This window comes from Zea mays, chromosome 4 (genome assembly GCF_902167145.1).
Source record: "Zea mays cultivar B73 chromosome 4, Zm-B73-REFERENCE-NAM-5.0, whole genome shotgun sequence".
NCBI lineage: Eukaryota > Viridiplantae > Streptophyta > Magnoliopsida > Poales > Poaceae > Zea > Zea mays.
Window position 1 is genome coordinate 107,639,422 of NC_050099.1, and position 13,438 is coordinate 107,652,859.

Below are 13,438 nucleotides of genomic sequence, written 5' to 3' on the forward strand. Positions count from 1 at the left end.
ACTATGGTTTGCACTTAGTTTCTTTATGGTCTCTGTATTTTACTATTACTTGGTTTATATTTTAATATTGGTTGGACCCAAATCACATTCTTGGGTTTTTGGTGGAAACCATTTAATGGTAAAAAATCCATAGGTGTAAGCATTCGATACATAGGGTTTAGGGTTTGATGTTTAGGTTGGACACAAATCACAATCTTGGTTCTTTAGTGGAGACCATAATGGTCAAAAAGCCATATGACTTATCCTTCGATACACAGGGTTTAGGGTTTGGGGTTTAGAGTTTTGAGTTAAGGGTTTGTATTTTAGTGTTTAGTGTTTGGGCAAATTTTTTCTGTCTCTAGACATTTATTAAGGTTTTGATAAATTGTACTATCTCTAAAATTTAACAGTGGTTTGCACTTAATTTTTTTATGATCTTTGTATTTTACTATTACTTGGATTACATTTTAATATTGGTTGGACACAATTCGCATTCTTGGGTTTTTTGTGGAAACCATTTAATGCTAAAAAATGCATAGGTGTAAGCATTCGGTATATAGGGTTTGGGGTTTGATGTTTAGGGTTCGGGCGTTACGGTTTAGGGATTTGGGTTTGGGGTCCGGTGTTTAGTGTATACGATTGAGGGTTATGGTTAAGTCTTTAGGGTTTGGGAAAAATTTATCTATCTCTAGACATTTATTATGGCCTAGATAAAATTGTACTATCTCTTCAATCCTACTATGGTTTGGCCTAAAATTTTTCGATTTCTAGATTTTGCTACTCTTTTGGTTAAATTTTACTATAGGTTGGACACAAATCACAATCTTGGTTCTTTAGTGGAGACCATAATGGTCAAAAAGCCATATGAGTTATCCTTCGATACACAGGGTTTAGGGTTTGGGGTTTAGAGTTTCGAGTTAAGGGTTTGTGTTTTAGTGTTTAGTGTTTAGTGTTTGGGCAAATTTTTTCTGTCTCTAGACATTTATTAAGGTTTTGATAAATTGTACTATCTCTAAAATTTTACAATGGTTTGCACTTAATTTTTTTATGATCTTCGTATTTTACTATTACTTGGATTACATTTTAATATTGGTTGGACACAATTCACATTCTTGGGTTTTTTGTGGAAACCATTTAATGCTAAAAAATGCATAGGTGTAAGCATTCGATACATAGGGTCTAGGTTATGATGTTTAGGGTTGGCGTTAGGGTTTAGGGTTAAATGTTTGGGGTCTGGTGTTTAGTGTTTAGGGTTGAGGGTTATGATTAAGTGTTTAGTGTTTGGACACAAATCACAATCTTGGTTCTTTAGTGGAGACCATAATGGTCAAAAAGCCATATGAGTTATCCTTCGATACATAGGGTTTAAGGTTTGGGGTTTAGAGTTTCGAGTTGAGGGTTTGGCTTTCAGTGTTTAGGGTTCAGGATTTATGGTTTGGCCAAATTTTTTCTGTCTCTAGACATTTATTAAGGTTTGGATAAATTGTACTATCTCTAAAATTTTACTATGGTTTGCACTTAGTTTCTTTATGGTCTCTGTATTTTACTATTACTTGGTTTATATTTTAATATTGGTTGGACACAAATCACATTCTTGGGTTTTTGGTGGAAACCATTTAATGGTAAAAAATCCATAGGTGTAAGCATTCGATACATAGGGTTTAGGGTTTGATGTTTAGGTTGGACACAAATCACAATCTTGGTTCTTTAGTGGAGACCATAATGGTCAAAAAGCCATATGACTTATCCTTCGATACACAGGGTTTAGGGTTTGGGGTTTAGAGTTTTGAGTTAAGGGTTTGTATTTTAGTGTTTAGTGTTTGGGCAAATTTTTTCTGTCTCTAGACATTTATTAAGGTTTTGATAAATTGTACTATCTCTAAAATTTAACAATGGTTTGCACTTAATTTTTTTATGATCTTTGTATTTTACTATTACTTGGATTACATTTTAATATTGGTTGGACACAATTCGCATTCTTGGGTTTTTTGTGGAAACCATTTAATGCTAAAAAATGCATAGGTGTAAGCATTCGGTATATAGGGTTTAGGGTTTGATGTTTAGGGTTCGGGCGTTACGGTTTAGGGATTTGGGTTTGGGGTCCGGTGTTTAGTGTATACGATTGAGGGTTATGGTTAAGTCTTTAGGGTTTGGGAAAAATTTATCTATCTCTAGACATTTATTATGGCCTAGATAAAATTGTACTATCTCTTCAATCCTACTATGGTTCGGCCTAAAATTTTTCGATTTCTAGATTTTGCTACTCTTTTGGTTAAATTTTACTATAGGTTGGACACAAATCACAATCTTGGTTCTTTAGTGGAGACCATAATGGTCAAAAAGCCATATGAGTTATCCTTCGATACACAGGGTTTAGGGTTTGGGGTTTAGAGTTTCGAGTTAAGGGTTTGTGTTTTAGTGTTTAGTGTTTAGTGTTTGGGCAAATTTTTTCTGTCTCTAGACATTTATTAAGGTTTTGATAAATTGTACTATCTCTAAAATTTTACAATGGTTTGCACTTAATTTTTTTATGATCTTCGTATTTTACTATTACTTGGATTACATTTTAATATTGGTTGGACACAATTCACATTCTTGGGTTTTTTGTGGAAACCATTTAATGCTAAAAAATGCATAGGTGTAAGCATTCGATACATAGGGTCTAGGTTATGATGTTTAGGGTTGGCGTTAGGGTTTAGGGTTAAATGTTTGGGGTCTGGTGTTTAGTGTTTAGGGTTGAGGGTTATGATTAAGTGTTTAGTGTTTGGACACAAATCACAATCTTGGTTCTTTAGTGGAGACCATAATGGTCAAAAAGCCATATGAGTTATCCTTCGATACATAGGGTTTAAGGTTTGGGGTTTAGAGTTTCGAGTTGAGGGTTTGGCTTTCAGTGTTTAGGGTTCAGGATTTATGGTTTGGCCAAATTTTTTCTGTCTCTAGACATTTATTAAGGTTTGGATAAATTGTACTATCTCTAAAATTTTACTATGGTTTGCACTTAGTTTCTTTATGGTCTCTGTATTTTACTATTACTTGGTTTATATTTTAATATTGGTTGGACACAAATCACATTCTTGGGTTTTTGGTGGAAACCATTTAATGGTAAAAAATCCATAGGTGTAAGCATTCGATACATAGGGTTTAGGGTTTGATGTTTAGGTTGGACACAAATCACAATCTTGGTTCTTTAGTGGAGACCATAATGGTCAAAAAGCCATATGACTTATCCTTCGATACACAGGGTTTAGGGTTTGGGGTTTAGAGTTTTGAGTTAAGGGTTTGTATTTTAGTGTTTAGTGTTTGGGCAAATTTTTTCTGTCTCTAGACATTTATTAAGGTTTTGATAAATTGTACTATCTCTAAAATTTAACAATGGTTTGCACTTAATTTTTTTATGATCTTTGTATTTTACTATTACTTGGATTACATTTTAATATTGGTTGGACACAATTCGCATTCTTGGGTTTTTTGTGGAAACCATTTAATGCTAAAAAATGCATAGGTGTAAGCATTCGGTATATAGGGTTTAGGGTTTGATGTTTAGGGTTCGGGCGTTACGGTTTAGGGATTTGGGTTTGGGGTCCGGTGTTTAGTGTATACGATTGAGGGTTATGGTTAAGTCTTTAGGGTTTGGGAAAAATTTATCTATCTCTAGACATTTATTATGGCCTAGATAAAATTGTACTATCTCTTCAATCCTACTATAGTTCGGCCTAAAATTTTTCGATTTCTAGATTTTGCTACTCTTTTGGTTAAATTTTACTATAGGTTGGACACAAATCACAATCTTGGTTCTTTAGTGGAGACCATAATGGTCAAAAAGCCATATGAGTTATCCTTCGATACACAGGGTTTAGGGTTTGGGGTTTAGAGTTTCGAGTTAAGGGTTTGTGTTTTAGTGTTTAGTGTTTAGTGTTTGGGCAAATTTTTTCTGTCTCTAAACATTTATTAAGGTTTTGATAAATTGTACTATCTCTAAAATTTTACAATGGTTTGCACTTAATTTTTTTATGATCTTCGTATTTTACTATTACTTGGATTACATTTTAATATTGGTTGGACACAATTCACATTCTTGGGTTTTTTGTGGAAACCATTTAATGCTAAAAAATGCATAGGTGTAAGCATTCGATACATAGGGTCTAGGTTATGATGTTTAGGGTTGGCGTTAGGGTTTAGGGTTAAATGTTTGGGGTCTGGTGTTTAGTGTTTAGGGTTGAGGGTTATGATTAAGTGTTTAGTGTTTGGACACAAATCACAATCTTGGTTCTTTAGTGGAGACCATAATGGTCAAAAAGCCATATGAGTTATCCTTCGATACATAGGGTTTAAGGTTTGGGGTTTAGAGTTTCGAGTTGAGGGTTTGGCTTTCAGTGTTTAGGGTTCAGGATTTATGGTTTGGCCAAATTTTTTCTGTCTCTAGACATTTATTAAGGTTTGGATAAATTGTACTATCTCTAAAATTTTACTATGGTTTGCACTTAGTTTGTTTATGGTCTCTGTATTTTACTATTACTTGGTTTATATTTTAATATTGGTTGGACACAAATCACATTCTTGGGTTTTTGGTGGAAACCATTTAATGGTAAAAAATCCATAGGTGTAAGCATTCGATACATAGGGTTTAGGGTTTGATGTTTAGGTTGGACACAAATCACAATCTTGGTTCTTTAGTGGAGACCATAATGGTCAAAAAGCCATATGAGTTATCCTTCGATACACAGGGTTTAGGGTTTGGGGTTTAGAGTTTCGAGTTAAGGGTTTGTGTTTTAGTGTTTAGTGTTTAGTGTTTGGGCAAATTTTTTCTGTCTCTAGACATTTATTAAGGTTTTGATAAATTGTACTATCTCTAAAATTTAACAATGGTTTGCACTTAATTTTTTTATGATCTTTGTATTTTACTATTACTTGGATTACATTTTAATATTGGTTGGACACAATTCGCATTCTTGGGTTTTTTGTGGAAACCATTTAATGCTAAAAAATGCATAGGTGTAAGCATTCGGTATATAGGGTTTAGGGTTTGATGTTTAGGGTTCGGGCGTTACGGTTTAGGGATTTGGGTTTGGGGTCCGGTGTTTAGTGTATACGATTGAGGGTTATGGTTAAGTCTTTAGGGTTTGGGAAAATTTTATCTATCTCTAGACATTTATTATGGCCTAGATAAAATTGTACTATCTCTTCAATCCTACTATGGTTCGGCCTAAAATTTTTCGATTTCTAGATTTTGCTACTCTTTTGGTTAAATTTTACTATAGATTGGACACAAATCACAATCTTGGTTCTTTAGTGGAGACTATAATGGTCAAAAAGCCATATGAGTTATCCTTTGATACACAGGGTTTAGGGTTTGGGGTTTAGAGTTTCGAGTTAAGGGTTTGTGTTTTAGTGTTTAGTGTTTAGTGTTTGGGCAAATTTTTTCTGTCTCTAGACATTTATTAAGGTTTTGATAAATTGTACTATCTCTAAAATTTTACAATGGTTTGCACTTAATTTTTTTATGATCTTCGTATTTTACTATTACTTGGATTACATTTTAATATTGGTTGGACACACTTCACATTCTTGGGTTTTTTGTGGAAACCATTTAATGCTAAAAAATGCATAGGTGTAAGCATTCGATACATAGGGTCTAGGTTATGATGTTTAGGGTTGGCGTTAGGGTTTAGGGTTAAGTGTTTGGGGTCTGGTGTTTAGTGTTTAGGGTTGAGGGTTATGATTAAGTGTTTAGTGTTTGGACACAAATCACAATCTTGGTTCTTTAGTGGAGACCATAATGGTCAAAAAGCCATATGAGTTATCCTTCGATACATAGGGTTTAAGGTTTGGGGTTTAGAGTTTCGAGTTGAGGGTTTGGCTTTCAGTGTTTAGGGTTCAGGATTTATGGTTTGGCCAAATTTTTTCTGTCTCTATACATTTATTAAGGTTTGGATAAATTGTACTATCTCTAAAATTTTACTATGGTTTGCACTTAGTTTGTTTATGGTCTCTGTATTTTACTATTACTTGGTTTATATTTTAATATTGGTTCGACACAAATCACATTCTTGGATTTTTGGTGGAAACCATTTAATGGTAAAAAATCCATAGGTGTAAGCATTCGATACATAGGGTTTAGGGTTTGATGTTTAGGTTGGACACAAATCACAATCTTGGTTCTTTAGTGGAGACCATAATGGTCAAAAAGCCATATGAGTTATCCTTCGATACACAGGGTTTAGGGTTTCGGGTTTAGAGTTTCGAGTTAAGGGTTTGTGTTTTAGTGTTTAGTGTTTAGTGTTTGGGCAAATTTTTTCTGTCTCTAGACATTTATTAAGGTTTTGATAAATTGTACTATCTCTAAAATTTTACAATGGTTTGCACTTAATTTTTTTATGATCTTTGTATTTTACTATTACTTGGATTACATTTTAATATTGGTTGGACACAATTCGCATTCTTGGGTTTTTTGTGGAAACCATTTAATGCTAAAAAATGCATAGGTGTAAGCATTCGATACATAGGGTCTAGGTTATGATGTTTAGGGTTGGCGTTAGGGTTTAGGGTTAAATGTTTGGGGTCTGGTGTTTAGTGTTTAGGGTTGAGGGTTATGATTAAGTGTTTAGTGTTTGGACACAAATCACAATCTTGGTTCTTTAGTGGAGACCATAATGGTCAAAAAGCCATATGAGTTATCCTTCGATACATAGGGTTTAAGGTTTGGGGTTTAGAGTTTCGAGTTGAGGGTTTGGCTTTCAGTGTTTAGGGTTCAGGATTTATGGTTTGGCCAAATTTTTTCTGTCTCTAGACATTTATTAAGGTTTGGATAAATTGTACTATCTCTAAAATTTTACTATGGTTTGCACTTAGTTTGTTTATGGTCTCTGTATTTTACTATTACTTGGTTTATATTTTAATATTGGTTGGACACAAATCACATTCTTGGGTTTTTGGTGGAAACCATTTAATGGTAAAAAATCCATAGGTGTAAGCATTCGATACATAGGGTTTAGGGTTTGATGTTTAGGTTGGACACAAATCACAATCTTGGTTCTTTAGTGGAGACCATAATGGTCAAAAAGCCATATGAGTTATCCTTCGATACACAGGGTTTAGGGTTTGGGGTTTAGAGTTTCGAGTTAAGGGTTTGTGTTTTAGTGTTTAGTGTTTAGTGTTTGGGCAAATTTTTTCTGTCTCTAGACATTTATTAAGGTTTTGATAAATTGTACTATCTCTAAAATTTAACAATGGTTTGCACTTAATTTTTTTATGATCTTTGTATTTTACTATTACTTGGATTACATTTTAATATTGGTTGGACACAATTCGCATTCTTGGGTTTTTTGTGGAAACCATTTAATCTAAAAAATGCATAGGTGTAAGCATTCGGTATATAGGGTTTAGGGTTTGATGTTTAGGGTTCGGGCGTTACGGTTTAGGGATTTGGGTTTGGGGTCCGGTGTTTAGTGTATACGATTGAGGGTTATGGTTAAGTCTTTAGGGTTTGGGAAAATTTTATCTATCTCTAGACATTTATTATGGCCTAGATAAAATTGTACTATCTCTTCAATCCTACTATGGTTCGGCCTAAAATTTTTCGATTTCTAGATTTTGCTACTCTTTTGGTTAAATTTTACTATAGGTTGGACACAAATCACAATCTTGGTTCTTTAGTGGAGACCATAATGGTCAAAAAGCCATATGAGTTATCCTTCGATACACAGGGTTTAGGGTTTGGGGTTTAGAGTTTCGAGTTAAGGGTTTGTGTTTTAGTGTTTAGTCTTTAGTGTTTGGGCAAAATTTTTCTGTCTCTAGACATTTATTAAGGTTTTGATAAATTGTACTATCTCTAAAATTTTACAATGGTTTGCACTTAATTTTTTTATGATCTTCGTATTTTACTATTACTTGGATTACATTTTAATATTGGTTGGACACAATTCACATTCTTGGGTTTTTTGTGGAAACCATTTAATGCGAAAAAATGCATAGGTGTAAGCATTCGATACATAGGGTCTAGGTTATGATGTTTAGGGTTGGCGTTAGGGTTTATGGTTAAGTGTTTGGGGTATGGTGTTTAGTGTTAAGGGTTGAGGGTTATGATTAAGTGTTTAGTGTTTGGACACAAATCATAATCTTGGTTCTTTAGTGGAGACCATAATGGTCAAAAAGCCATATGAGTTATCCTTCGATACATAGGGTTTAGGGCTTGGGGTTTAGAGTTTCGAGTTGAGGGTTTGGCTTTCAGTGTTTAGGGTTCAGGATTTATGGTTTGGCCAAATTTTTTCTGTCTCTAGACATTTATTAAGGTTTGGATAAATTGTACTATCTCTAAAATCTTACTATGGTTTGCACTTAGTTTGTTTATGGTCTCTGTATTTTACTATTACTTGGTTTATATTTTAATATTGGTTGGACACAAATCACATTCTTGGGTTTTTGATGGAAAACATTTAATGGTAAAAAATCCATAGGTGTAAGCATTCGATACATAGGGTTTAGGGTTTGATGTTTAGGTTGGACACAAATCACAATCTTGGTTCTTTAGTGGAGACCATAATGGTCAAAAAGCCATATGAGTTATCCTTCGATACATAGGGTTTAGGGTTTGGCGTTTAGGGTTTCGAGTTCAAGGTTTGGGGTTCAGCGTTTAGTGCTTAGGGTTAAGGATAAAGGCTTTGGGCAAATTTTTCTGTCTTTATACATTTATTAATGTTTGGATAAATAGTACTATCTCTAGAATTTTACTATGGTTTGCCCTTAATTCTTTATGATCTTTGGATTTTAGTATTACTTGGTTTACATTTTAATATGGGTTGGACACAAATCACATTCTTGGGTTTTTAGTGGAGACCATTTAATGGTAAAAACTCCATAGGTGTAAGCATTCGGTATATAGGGTTTAGGGTTTGATGTTTAGGGTTTGGGCGTTACGGTTTATTGATTTGGGTTTGGGGTCCGGTGTTTAGTGTATACGATTGAGGGTTATGGTTAAGTCTTTAGGGTTTGGGAAAATTTTATCTATCTCTAGACATTTATTATGGCCTAGATAAAATTGTACTATCTCTTCAATCCTACTATGGTTCGGCCTAAAATTTTTCGATTTCTAGATTTTGCTACTCTTTTGGTTAAATTTTACTATAGGTTGGACACAAATCACAATCTTGGTTCTTTAGTGGAGACCATAATGGTCAAAAAACCATATGAGTTATCCTTCGATACACAGGGTTTAGGGTTTGGGGTTTAGAGTTTCGAGTTAAGGGTTTGTGTTTTAGTGTTCAGTGTTTAGTGTTTGGGCAAATTTTTTCTGTCTCTAGACATTTATTAAGGTTTTGATAAATTGTTCTATCTCTAAAATTTTACAATGGTTTGCATTTAATTTTTTTATGATCTTTGTATTTTACTATTACTTGGATTACATTTTAATATTGGTTGGACACAATTCGCATTCTTGGGTTTTTTGTGGAAACCATTTAATGCTAACAAATGCATAGGTGTAAGCATTCGATACATAGGGTCTAGGTTATGATGTGTAGGGTTGGCGTTAGGGTTTAGGGTTAAGTGTTTGGGGTCTGGTGTTTAGTGTTTAGGGTTGACGGTTATGATTAAGTGTTTAGTGTTTGGACACAAATCACAATCTTGGTTCTTTAGTGGAGACCATAATGGTCAAAAAGCCATATGAGTTATCCTTCGAAACATAGGGTTTAGGGTTTGGGGTTTGGAGTTTAGAGTTTCGAGTTGAGGGTTTGGCTTTCAGTGTTTAGGGTTCAGGATTTATGGTTTGGCCAAATTTTTTCTGTTTCTAGACATTTATTAAGGTTTGGATTAATGCTAACAAATGCATAGGTGTAAGCATTCGATACATAGGGTCTAGGTTATGATGTTTAGGGTTGGCGTTAGGGTTTAGGGTTAAGTGTTTGGGGTCTGGTGTTTAGTGTTTAGGGTTGAGGGTTATGATTAAGTGTTTAGTGTTTGGACACAAATCACAATCTTGCTTCTTTAGTGGAGACCATAATGGTCAAAAAGCCATATGAGTTATCCTTCGAAACATAGGGTTTAGGGTTTGGGGTTTGGATTTTAGAGTTTCGAGTTGAGGGTTTGGCTTTCAGTGTTTAGGGTTCAGGATTTATGGTTTGGCCAAATTTTTTCTGTCTCTAGACATTTATTAAGGTTTGGATAAATTGTACTATCTCTAAAATTTTACTATAGTTTGCACTTTGTCGGTTTATGGTCTCTGTATTTTACTATTACTTTGTTTATATTTTAATATTGGTTGGACACAAATCACATTTTTGGGTTTTTGGTGGAAACCATTTAATGGTAAAAAATCCATAGGTGTAAGCATTCGATACATAGGGTTTAGGGTTTGATGTTTACGTTGGACACAAATCACAATCTTGGTTCTTTAGTGGAGACCATAATGGTCAAAAAGCCATATGAGTTATCCTTCGATACATAGGGTTTAGGGTTTGGCATTTAGGGTTTCGAGTTCAAGGTTTGGGGTTCAGCTTTTAGTGCTTAGGGTTAAGGATTTAGGCTTTGGGCAAATTTTGCTATCTTTATACATTTATTAATGTTTGGATAAATAGCACTATCTCTAGAATTTTACTATGGTTTGCCCTTAATTCTTTATGATCTTTGGATTTTAGTATTACTTGGTTTACATTTTAATATGGGTTGGACACAAATCACATTCTTGGGTTTTTAGTGGAGACCATTTAATGGTAAAAAATCCATAGGTGTAAGCATTCGGTATATAGGGTTTAGGGTTTGATGTTTAGGGTTTGGGCGTTACGGTTTAGGGATTTGGGTTTGGTGTCCGGTGTTTACTGTATACGATTGAGGGTTATGGTTAAGTCTTTAGGGTTTGGGAAAAATTTATCTATCTCTAGACATTTATTATGGCCTAGATAAAATTGTACTATCTCTTCAATCCTACTATGGTTCGGCCTAAAATTTTGTGATTTCTAGATTTTGCTACTCTTTTGGTTAAATTTTACTATAGGTTGGACACAAATCACAATCTTGGTTCTTTAGTGGAGACAATAATGGTCAAAAAGCCATATGAGTTATCCTTCGATACACAGGGTTTAGGGTTTGTGGTTTAGAGTTTCGAGTTAAGGGTTGTGTGGCGTTTAGGGTTTCGAGTTCAAGGTTTGGGGTTCAGCATTTAGTGCTTAGGGTTAAAGATTTAGGCTTTGGGCAAATTTTTCTATCTTTATACATTTATTAATGTTTGGATAAATAGTACTATCTCTAGAATTTTACTATGGTTTGCCCTTAATTCTTTATGATCTTTGGATTTTAGTATTACTTGGTTTACATTTTAATATGGGTTGGACACAAATCACATTCTTGGGTTTTTAGTGGAGACCATTTAATGGTAAAAAATCCATAGGTGTAAGCATTCGGTATATAGGGTTTAGGGTTTGATGTTTAGGGTTTGGGCGTTATGGTTTAGGGATTTGGGTTTGGGGTCCGGTGTTTAGTGTATACGATTGAGGGTTATGGTTAAGTCTTTAGGGTTTGGGAAAATTTTATCTATCTCTAGGCATTTATTATGGCCTAGATAAAATTGTACTATCTCTTCAATCCTACTATGGTTCGGCCTAAAATTTTTTGATTTCTAGATTTTGCTACTCTTTTGGTTAAATTTTACTATAGGTTGGACACAAATCACAATCTTGGTTCTTTAGTGGAGACCATAATGGTCAAAAAGCCATATGAGTTATCCTTCGATACACAGGGTTTGGGGTTTAGAGTTTCGAGTTAAGGGTTTGTATTTTATTGTTTAGTGTTTAGTGGTTGGGCAAATTTTTTCTGTCTCTAGACATTTATTAAGGTTTGGATAAATTGTACTATCTTTAAAATTTTACAATGGTTTGCACTTAATTTTTTATGATCTTTGTATTTTACTATTACTTGGATTACATTTTAATGTTGGATGGACACAATTCGCATTCTTTGGTTTTTTGTGGAAACCATTTAATGCTAAAAAATGCATAGGTGTAAGCATTCGATAAATAGGTTCTAGGTTATGATGTTTAGCGTTGGCGTTATTGTTTAGGGTTAAGTGTTTGGGGTCTGGTGTTTAGTGTTTAGGGTTGAGGGTTATGATTAAGTGTTTAGTGTTTGGACACAAATTACAATCTTGGTTCTTTAGTGGAGACCATAATGGTCAAAAAGCCATATGAGTTATCCTTCGATACATAGGGTTTAGGGTTTGGGGTTTGGGGTTTAGAGTTTCGAGTTAAGGGTTTGGCTTTCAGTGTTTAGGGTTCAGGATTTATGGTTTGGCCAAATTTTTTCTGTCTCTAGACATTTATTAAGGTTTGGATAAATTGTACTATCTCTAAAATTTTACTATGGTTTGCACTTAGTTTGTTTATGGTCTCTGTATTTTACTATTACTTGGTTTATATTTTAATATTGGATGGACACAAATCACATTCTTGGATTTTTGGTGGAAACCATTTAATGGTAAAAAATCCATAGGTGTAAGCATTCGATACATAGGGTTTAGGGTTTGATGTTTAGGTTGGACACAAATCACAATCTTGGTTCTTTAGTGGAGACCATAATGGTCAAAAAGCCATATGAGTTATCCTTCGATACATAGGGTTTAAGGTTTGGCGTTTAGGGTTTCGAGTTCAAGGTTTGGGGTTCAGCGTTTAGTGCTTAGGGTTAAGTATTTAGGCTATGGGCAAATTTTTCTGTCTTTATACATTTATTAATGTTTGGATAAATAGTACTATCTCTAGAATTTTACTATGGTTTGCCCTTAATTCTTTATGATCTTTGGATTTTAGTATTACTTGGTTTACATTTTAATATGCGTTGGACACAAATCACATTCTTGGGTTTTTAGTGGAGACCATTTAATGGTAAAAAATACATAGGTGTAAGCATTCGGTATATAGGGTTTAGGGTTTGATGTTTAGGGTTTGGGCATTACGGTTTAGGGATTTGGGTTTGGGGTCCGGTGTTTAGTGTATACGATTGAGGTTTATGGTTAAGTCTTTAGGGTTTGGGAAAATTTTATCTATCTCTAGACATTTATTATGGCCTAGATAAAATTGTACTATCTCTTCAATCCTACTATGGTTCGGCCTAAAAATTTTCGATTTCTAGATTTTGCTACTCTTTTGGATAAATTTTATTATAGGTTGGACACAAATCACAATCCCAAACCCTAAACTTTGTGTATGTATCGAAGGATAACTCCTATGGCTTTTTGACCATTATGGTCTCTACTAAAGACCCAAGATTGTGATTTATGTCCAACCTATATTAAAATTTAACCAAAAGAGTAGCAAAATCTATAAATCGAAAAAATTTAGGCTGAACCATTGTTGGATTGAAGAGATATTACAATTTATCCAAGCCATATCAAATGGCTAGAGATAGATAAAATTTGCCCAAACAATAAACACTTAACCATAACCCTCTGTGGCAGAACCGCCCGAATTATTCCAGC